This window comes from Gavialis gangeticus, unplaced genomic scaffold, assembly GCF_001723915.1.
Source record: "Gavialis gangeticus isolate Ggan-Ray unplaced genomic scaffold, GavGan_comp1, whole genome shotgun sequence".
Lineage (NCBI taxonomy): Eukaryota > Metazoa > Chordata > Crocodylia > Gavialidae > Gavialis > Gavialis gangeticus.
The window spans coordinates 180,847,939-180,857,761 of record NW_017729032.1 but is presented as its reverse complement, the minus strand read 5'-3'; positions in this window follow the sequence as shown (position 1 = coordinate 180,857,761).

The window sequence follows — 9,823 nt, the reverse complement described above, 5'->3', positions numbered from 1 at the left end:
AATTCAGTCCTTATATAATTTGGCACGAACTCACACAGAGGAAAAAAAAAGAAAGCAGATCCATAATTTATGGATTATATACTTTCCTTGGGGTTTCCCTTAGTTTAATATTTCTGAACATTTTTGCATTAATGTGCTCAGAACTCAGGGGGAATTTGCCGCAGAGTTTATTTTCCAATTATTTTCCCTCTTTTGCAGTTATGTGCTGCTTTTTGAATGTACGATGTATACATGTATAATATATAAAAAGGGTGAATAACCTGAGGGAGTGAATTCTGATAAGAGATGGGTGGTGGGATGAGAGAGTGTTTCCCCCTTTTCCCTCCCCTGTGCGGGATGAAGCATCTCTTTTTTCCCCTTTGCTCCTGGGGAAGACAGTAAAGAAACTGTTACCTTTCTCCTTCCCTGCCCCACCTCCTAATGGGAAGTTCTGTCCCACTAGGGGAGAGGCATTGACTCTGGTTTCAATATGGGTCTCATTATAGTAGGTCTATTTTCTCAACTGAATAAAGATAGGGGGCTCACTTGCTTTGGGTAGTGTTAAAGCAGCTCTCTCCTCCCAAAGATAGTGGGCATTATTCAACTCCCCTTGTTCTCAAAAGACACACACAGTAATGTCAGTGGGAGTTTGACTGAGCCTAGACTGCGAAACATATAACCAGCGTTCCAGTTCTAGGTTGATTCACAGAACTAAGCTTGTGCCCAGTGCTCTTCATCCACTTCCTCTGGTTCTTCTAATGCTTCTGACATCAAGTGACCCAAACCAGTAAGGACCCAGACCAGTGTAAGTATAATCTTTCAATTTGTCATTTCCCTAAAAATAGTGCAAGGACACACACGTTACCCTTTAATGTCTTCACCAGTTGATTTTCTAAAATATCAAAGTACCAAAACTAATTGGACAAGGGATTTCCAAATTTCCTCATACTGAGACCCTTTAATCTATACAGGAACCCAATATCCCTACTCCCCATTTTTTCTTTCCCATTCACATCTGCCATTCAAGTTCCAAGGAAAAGCAGCATGGTTGTGATCCAGCAGCTGTTCCCAACTGCCCTGTGGGCTGTGCCCCATAGTGTGAGAACTCTGCATCAAATCATATTATGTACTGATCATTTTCTACATTTCATTGGCTAATAACTACCGAAAAACTTTGGATTTATAATGGAAGTACTGAAGCAGGCTTAACTGTTGGCTCTGTGAACACCACACAACACCAACCAGTCGGTTCTCAAGAAAGACGTTATCTCTTGGAAATACAGTGGAGAATACGCATAGGGAGCACAAATGAGAGAAAATATAATGAAAGTAATCTTTAATAAAAAAACTGAAGTGTGTAGAGTGAACCCTTAGAAGCATATGTAAATATATGATGGATGGATGGAAAATGAGACCAAAATGCTGGCAAGTGAACTAAGGCAAGTCTTTTAATGGCTTAATAATAGGAACACTTTAGGAACCAGTGAGGTTAATACAGAAATGACATAAAACAGTGGGGGGTCCTGGACTAAATTTATCCTGAATACTAATTGAAGGACACTGAATAGCAGATAATGGATGAAAATGGGGTTGTGGCTCTCTCCGCTTCTGCTCATTCACAAAGGAAGATCTGGCAGAATTTAATAGCTTCACAATATCAGCAAGGGTGACACTTTAATAGGGAACAAAATACACTGTTGCAGTGCAATATAAGAGGAAGCCAGAAAAAAGAAAAATTACAAATGAATTTAGCTGAAGATGACATGGCAACCTCCTGTTTAGAGGAAGATGAGATTCCCTAGTCGTGCTTTATTTCAATTAGGAGAAATATTTCAAAACAGTATTTTTGGGTATCCAACGTGATGTTATCTAATTATATCTTGCCTCACAATTAGATTTTGTAACAAGTATTTTTAAAAGCTTGAGACCAACAGAAACTACTCCATAATTGTCTTGTTAAAATGGCTCACCATTTTCCAGCAAGCTTGGAATACAAATACTACAATACTAAGAGCCTGCAAGTTAAGTAGTCTATAAAGAGGGAAGCTGTTTTCATTGATTCCTGTTGTCCAAGCTGAGAGAAAAATTACACAAAGACCATAAAGAGTGACAAGCAAATTGTTTTTTTTTTAAATTTGTGACTATTAAAAAAAACTCTAGATGTAATTAGTGACATAAAAAAGACATCTATTTAATTTTTTTTAGCCAGGAATATAACTTTGAAATATGTGATCACTTGTTATGATAGCTCTCACTAAGAAATGAAACCATTGTGAGAGAAAGGGTATCATTAAAATGTTATTTTGTATAGCTGATAATATGTCTACACAGAAACACTGCTTTTTAGAGTCAACTCACAGCCTAACAGTTCACACCAAAAATTGTATAAAATCATGAAGGAAACGATGGTCGTATAAAATCTTATCCTTCCAAATCGAAGTGGGATTACTAGTTCATTGTTTATTTTCAGCAATTCTGTATGTGTGCAGGGAGGGTCTGCCTGAGTAATTAGATATAAATAAATAAAGACTCAACTAAACACTAATCCACGGAGCTCAAAGCACTTAAATCTTTCTCCATTGCATTTTCCACATCTGTAGAATGGGGATAATAATACTTGCCTTCTTTCAAATGCCTTTTCCCTGGGTCAAGGGATGAGTCAAGTACAGAGATAAGAACAGAGCCTGGGTTTCTTGATTCCCTATGCCTGTGCCCAAACCATTAAGCAAAGTTGACCCTCCCTCCACATTATTTCATCTGCAATTTAGAGTAACATATAGATATTTGGGGGAAGATCTTCACAGAGCTGCCTCTTAGAGCCAATGAAGGCCATGAGGCTAAAGCTTAGTTCAAAAATAATATCTTATCTGTGCAAAAAGAGGAAATGTGAAATAAATTAGCTAAGCACTTGTAACAGTTATTTGTTAGGATGGTGTAAAATACGATTGATGACATATTTTACCATGCAGCTAGGCAAACTTAAGATAAAGGAAATCATACAGTCATAGAGAAGTAGGGTGAGACGGGAACTCTAGAAGTCATCTAGTCCTACTCCCTGCCAGAGGCAGGATCATCCCTATCCAAACCATCCTAACAATCCATTGTCTAATCTCCTAGCCAAATTACACAACCTAGACACAACACAAGACATAACACCTTAATCTTCCAGAGGTAAAGCTGGGAAGCCACAGTGGCCAACATCCTGCTGCTGCAACTGTTGTTAAAATACTCTTGAGAGAGCCCAGGAAGAGGGCCACGCGGATATTTCTGCCTTCAAACCAAGATTACTTGCATGAGTTGAGAATGTAATATTATTGGAAGGCACCTACAACTACTTTATTTAGTCCTGTGTCTCTGAACATATCTGACTGAGACATCAAAAGAAATGCCTGTTGTCAGCTGTGGTGCAATTCTTTACAGGCCGAGTGTACCAGGGAAATATGTTCTCCTTGAATCTCTGACTGAAGATCTTATTTCACAGAGATAGATATTTGCTTATTATATTGATTATCACCCAAGAAGGAATTTTCCCACTGGTCAGGTTGGCAAGAACCTGGCAGGAGTTTGGCCTTCCTCTGCAGCATGGAGTGAGTTTTCCTGTTGGGATCATTTGGACATATTTCTATCACTTAGAGCGCTACAGTTTGACATGGCCTCTGCTGTCCTTTGCTGGTGGCAGACGGTTTCAATTTTTTCTGGAGCTGAAACACTTTGGTCTAAATGGAATCTGTGGGTCTGATACCTGATACCTAGGTGTCACTCACTGGCCTATGGTTCAGGCTAGCTAATCTGATAGACCGTTTTGGCTTTAATCTCTGTGAATTGGGAAAACATTCCAAGAAACTCTCATTACAGAATTGCATGAAGTTGCATACTTAATATCCTTAAAGGGACTATTAGAACTTGTGAAAAATACTAATTTGGTAGGCCTGGACACTGTCTGCTTTTGTCCACAGAAAGGTTGTTGTAGCCTCTCTGACAAAGATCCATTGTTGGAACTAAGAAAGTTAGACCAAAAGGAGCAGAAGTTGAGAGGTGGTGGTTGCACTCCTAATCTGTCCTGAGACACTTTGGAATGATTCATCTGTATCTCAATAAGGCTAGCTGTTACACTGTGCGAGATCTCACTGAGAATCACATGTTGCTGCTGAGCTGTTTGGGGGAAGAAATTAAATTTAAAAAATCCACAGCACTTGTTTTACAGTTGGATGCCATCTCTTGTTTGTTTGTTAGAAGCCTTGGTCCCAAATTGTCATTACAGCACTGGAGAAGCACAAGCATATGATTTTCAATATAAATTGATGGCATCCCTGAAAGTCAGGACCCGATGAAAGGCAGTAGATCTATATTCCAGCCATGGGAAATCTCACATGGCTAATATCAGAGTAGCAGAGGAGAGAAAGCAAAAAAGCAGAAAGAGCAGCATTTTATGAGTTGTTTTGGAATTTTCTGATAAGCTACAATAATCAAAATGGCAATACACTGTGTTGCTGCATAGTTTCTGTTCCTCCAGAGAAACAGCTTGCAAGTCAGCTGTTGATTTCTTTTCAGTTCACAGGCTTTTCTTTATTCTTTTTTTGAGTGGCTATCGTGATATGGGAATGTCCAATTTACAAGACCAAACTTTGCCCCTAGACATCCTAATGTGAAGATTATCATTATTGCATGACAGAAAGAGCTGTCAGATCAAGAATCTAATTGAAAGTGCTGACCAAATTTCCTGTGGAGAGACTACTCTCTTTTCATAATGAGAAATCAAACAAAGCTCTGGGGTGTTCATCAGCCTGAGTAACAGCACGAATGAAGTGTTCAAAATGTCCTTCTTCTCCTCTGTCAGTTACTTAGTTTCATCGACACAGAAGAAATGAGAGAGAGGGAAGTTGTTTGCAGCAAGCCAAAATGCCAGCTAATGCTGATGTACATTTAAAACAAAAGAGCAGAAAAGATGGGTATTTTTGTGAAAGCCTTCAGATTTATGCTTTTAATTCTAGAGGCCCCTTTGAGACTCTCAAGATGGTACCAGTTCTTGAGTGGCTAATTCAGAGACCCTTAGTTTATATTATTAAATACCACGTTATATTCTTTTCATATTTTTTTGTTTGACTTTTGTCCAAGGGTATGCTAAAAGAAGGCTTTGGTGCATAGGGATGTGGTGGGTAGATCAAGAGAAGTTATTTATCTCAAATATTATTTCACATACTATGCTGATTGCTAATTTGTAGCCAATGATATTGCTAGATCATTTGCGGAATATTATCTTCTCCTTTTACTTTTATCATTACCGGGGTTTTATTTTTTAATCCAAACTGCTTTCTTCCCTTAGTCTTAAAATGGGCAATGGGCTTCCATGAATTCTTCTTATGCCTGTAAGTAACCATTACTAATGTTACTTATATATTAATAAGCAATATGCTTGTATTATTGATATTACTGTGAGGCTTCAACTGAGGTGTGCTTGGTGCTGTACAAAGACTTGGTAAGGGACACTCCCTACTGCAAAGGCAATCTGAACAGCTGAGACAGGCCAAGAACAGTGGAGAAATAGAAGCACAGGAAAGTAAGGTGACATGCAGTACAGAGCAGTGGTCGCAGTGGGAATAGAGCTTAGATCCCTAAAAGCCCAGCCCCCTGCCTCAACCACTTGAATGTGCTGTTCCCCAGGGAACACAGCCAAAAGTTTTCAAAACTGAGTACCGATTTTGACACCACTTAAGGAGGCTTGGTTTTCAGTAGGTGTCTAGCACCTTCTCCTGCCTACCCCCTCTGCAAATGAGGACTTCCTGGCTGCCACAAGTTGGACACCTGAAAATCACAAGTTGCTTTGACAATATTAGCGCGAGATTTGATGGTTAGAATCAAAATTCCAATTTCATCCTCAAATTCTATTCATTGATGCCCACCTTGACCAGCAGCTACCTGAATTCTTAATTAAACTGGTTTCAGCTGACTGACTGCAATCGTTCCCTTGGTAGAAGCTGCACTTTTCCATGCTCCACATAGGGGCCAACAGTCTTTGATGGAGCCTAGAAAGCTGGTGAAACCAGGCCATGGATAAATTAGGACAACATATTTTGGTAGGCACACTCTGCAAAAGCTCCTTTGGCAGGGGTCCTCATCCTTCGAGGAGAGGCAGGCTGAATAAGGCATCTAGGTCCAAAGGTGGGAGACTGCTGCTGCTGCTCTGAGCTGTCTGCTGCCACCCTGCTGTATTCGAAAGGCTATTCTCTTATTCTCGTGCTACTCCTCCTGTAGTTGCCACTGTCACTGTTGCTCTTTGGCCTCACTGCCAATTTCTGTTGCTGCCAATTTCCACCAGTGACAAATTTTATGGTGTGAAAAGTGGTGGCTGCAGAAAAGAGGTGCGAGCAGTGAGGGCTGTGATGACAGCCCTGCTGAAAAAAACTCTGCAAAGACAGAGGAACATGACTATGCTGCTTTCCCCTGCCAGAGAATTGATGCCAACATCCCGGGTCCATGGGACGTATGCAATAGCTTAGCGCAGGGGTGCTCAACCTGTGACCTGCAGGCCAATTGTGACCCTCAGAGCCATGACACCCAGCCCGTGGAACTCCCTATGGACAGTGGAGGAACAGGGGCAATACCACTGCCATCCCCTGCTTCCAAATTCACAGGCCATGTGTTAGGGGTTGGAGCTAGGCCATGCCTTCTCCCCATTGCAGACTGGGGCTGGAATGTGCCTGCTCTCCTGCCCCCCTCAGCAGGGCCAGGTCAGGACAAGGCCATGCCCCATCTCCCCCTTTGGAGCTGGGCCACACTCCTTCCCCCTTGCATAGCCAGATTGGGGCTAGGCTGCCTCCTGCCCCCATCTATGTAGGAGGATGGGGCTCCAACACACTTGCCCTGGGTGCTGGATCTGGACCACTAGCATTACCCATTTGGCCCTTTGGGGAACAAGGTTGAGCGCCACTGACTCAGTGGGCTGCATCTGGCCTGCAGGCTGTAGGAGGCCAACTTCTGCCATATGGCACAGCCCCACACACTCCCTCCTTGGGATAGCAGTGCAGTGGGTTTTAGAAGTAAGACAAACAGAGCAGGTCTTATCTGTTGCATCTATTTTTAACATTATTTGCAGATTCAGGCAAGCATCTATCATTTGCAAGTTGTATTTTCAAACTTTTCTTTCCATGAAAGCTAGAACATAATTTTGCTTAAAAAATGTAAACTGATATTCTCATTGGATGACTGCAGTAGCTGGGGCCTTTAGTGCCTGTACCTTAGTCCAGCCTAGGGACAAGACAGAAACAGAAAATTTCTCATGGCAGAAGCCCCAAGTGGAACAGGAAGTGTTTCCCTCTAGCCTCCCCCAGGGCTGAATTCTCTCCTTAAGTCTAGAGAATGGCACCAGCAAGATGGGCTCTTTAAATCACTGTCAAAGTATCCCTGAGCTATCAGAATGAAACGCTATCTGATTTTTTCTGGTGCTGGGATGAAGCTTGATATCATGTACTTCACATAGCTTGATGATTTCTTTTATCAAACAAACATTTCTCTTTTAAGGATGACTAGTATGTCAAATTCATGTCAGTTTTACAAAGGTCAGACAACCAACTAGGCAACATGAGACAGCCTCAGGGATGCAATCTTGTGTGTGAAGAGAATTTTCTGTAGGAGATCCAGTGGAACAAGTGCGCACGGTGCTGTAGCAAGGGTGGGGGTGAGTGGGTGCCAAAGAGAAGGGGCACCAACAGGGGGCCTGAGGACAGGGGGAGGGTGGTTCCCACTGCTGTGTGCACCCCTGGTCAAGCATGGGGGGTATGTGCCCCCCAGATCTGTGCATGGGGCGAGGGCGAGCTGCCACTGTGGGCTTTGCTCTGGGTACCAAACTTAGTTAGTATGGCACTGAGTGCATAGGCCAGCCCGCTCTTAAAGCTAGTACAAGTTAAGGCAGGGTGTACTTTCCAGGTGGAACTTCTAAGCTTCACAAAGCTTAACTGCATAGTTGTGGGATGGGGGCAAATTCCCCCTGTTCCTTGCTGAAGCTATTTCATTGTAGTTGCTATTTCATCCTATTCGGGTGTTCTTGGCACCTGAATTCAGATACCTATTGATCCTCTGATGACACATTCAGAATTGTCATAAAGCTTGCCTTCTTGTAGCTGAGGAGGTAAGGAAGAGAGGTGAAAAATCTTCCAGCTTCTTTGTAAAACTCCTCTGTTCACAGTCTTCTTTCTGCTCTGGGTTACCACAGGATTTATGTAGCCTGGAAGGTCTACTTCAATCTGGCCCTGTCTCTTACAAGCAGGTCCTATAGCAGGGGCGGGCAATTATTTTGAGTGAAGGGCTGCTTACTGAGTTTTGGCAAACCATCGAGGGCTGCATGACAGGCAGCCAGGGGCAGATAAATATTAATTTTCTAAATTTTTACGGGCCCTGTGGACTGGATAGAATGGCCTGGCAGGCTGCATCTGGCCCACGTGCCACATTTTGCCCACCCCTGTCCTATAGGAACATCACAATATAGCAGTACCAGGGCATGATGTCTCCACATTAAATTGCACTGCTCCACTGGTGTGGGGTGCCCCTGCTCTCACTCTGAAGTGGGACACTTCTCCCCTCCCAGAAAGTCAGGGGCAGCAAAGTCCCCTCTACCACTCTGATGGGGCACCAGGGCCCTTTGTAGTTTCCTTACCAACCAGGTTTATCCACTCTGGTGAGTGGGCAGGGCCTGCTGAACTCCTCTTCTCTTGCCACACATAATGTCTTCTGCTGAAGTAGTATTTTCAAGGGCCACCAGAGTTGTGGGATTTGGAACCAACATCCCGTTGATTAGACGCATGGGAGAGTTCATTCTGCTCGGAGTTGTCTTTTCCGCCTGTCTTCATATTAGCAGTTATATAGGAACTGGTTACACTTGGGTCTCATTTTCAGACTTTTCTTAACAACCAAGGGGGTGGAAAATTTACCTTTTTTCCCTGAGAAAAATTAAATCTTAGACTCTGCTGTTTTCATGTCACTCCAGAAGCTGGAGCCGACAGCTAGATATACACTGCCTTTGCCTTAATTCAGCCTTGGCAACAGGCATTTCAAAAAGAGGTGACATTCACCAAACAAATCTAGCTCTCAGATGTGATGAAGGAACTTTTCTAATTAAGTAATACTCCTCTGTGGTTTAGCTACCAACTGGGAATCCAAAGTTCACTAGATGCATGTACAATTAGGCAAAGTTGAGGATCTCAGCCATTTTATGGGAATTAAGCCCACATCAATTACTCCAGGATCTCAATGCTATAAAGCTTTAGAACCAATAGTTTCCTAGGCAAAATCTACCAGGCATGCCACTATTGTTGCTTGCGCTGTTCGCATTTTCTAACATTAAGAATTGCACAACTTTAAATACTGTTTCCAAGAATAGCAAGGGCAAATGAACTGCAAATTGCTAAATTCCTTTTATTGCTAGGAGCTACAAAGTAATTTCAATTAGTTTCAGTCTAAATTGAACTGTGGGTTAAGATGGGAAAAATAAAATACATGGTGACATTTTAGGGACACGTTTTATTATTATCTAAAGAAAATATGTCATTTCACTCCAGTGGTCTGAGTTATGTTTTCCAAGACATTTTGCAAGAATTCTTTGCTCTGCCTAAGTCCTATCCCTTTTCAGCGTGCTTGTTGTTGCAAAGGGGGAGGGTGTACATATATCTGAAAGAGAGACATGGATAACAAAAATGTCATTTATCCGTATGGAACCTAGGCTTTAAATAGCACAGAAATGGATTGTATGCAAATGCAATTTAACACATGCTCGCATGGAATATTGGCATTTACATTAGGTTTTGATTACATACTGTTCTTTTTCATTCTTGTCTATAGGTAGCTTTACTGG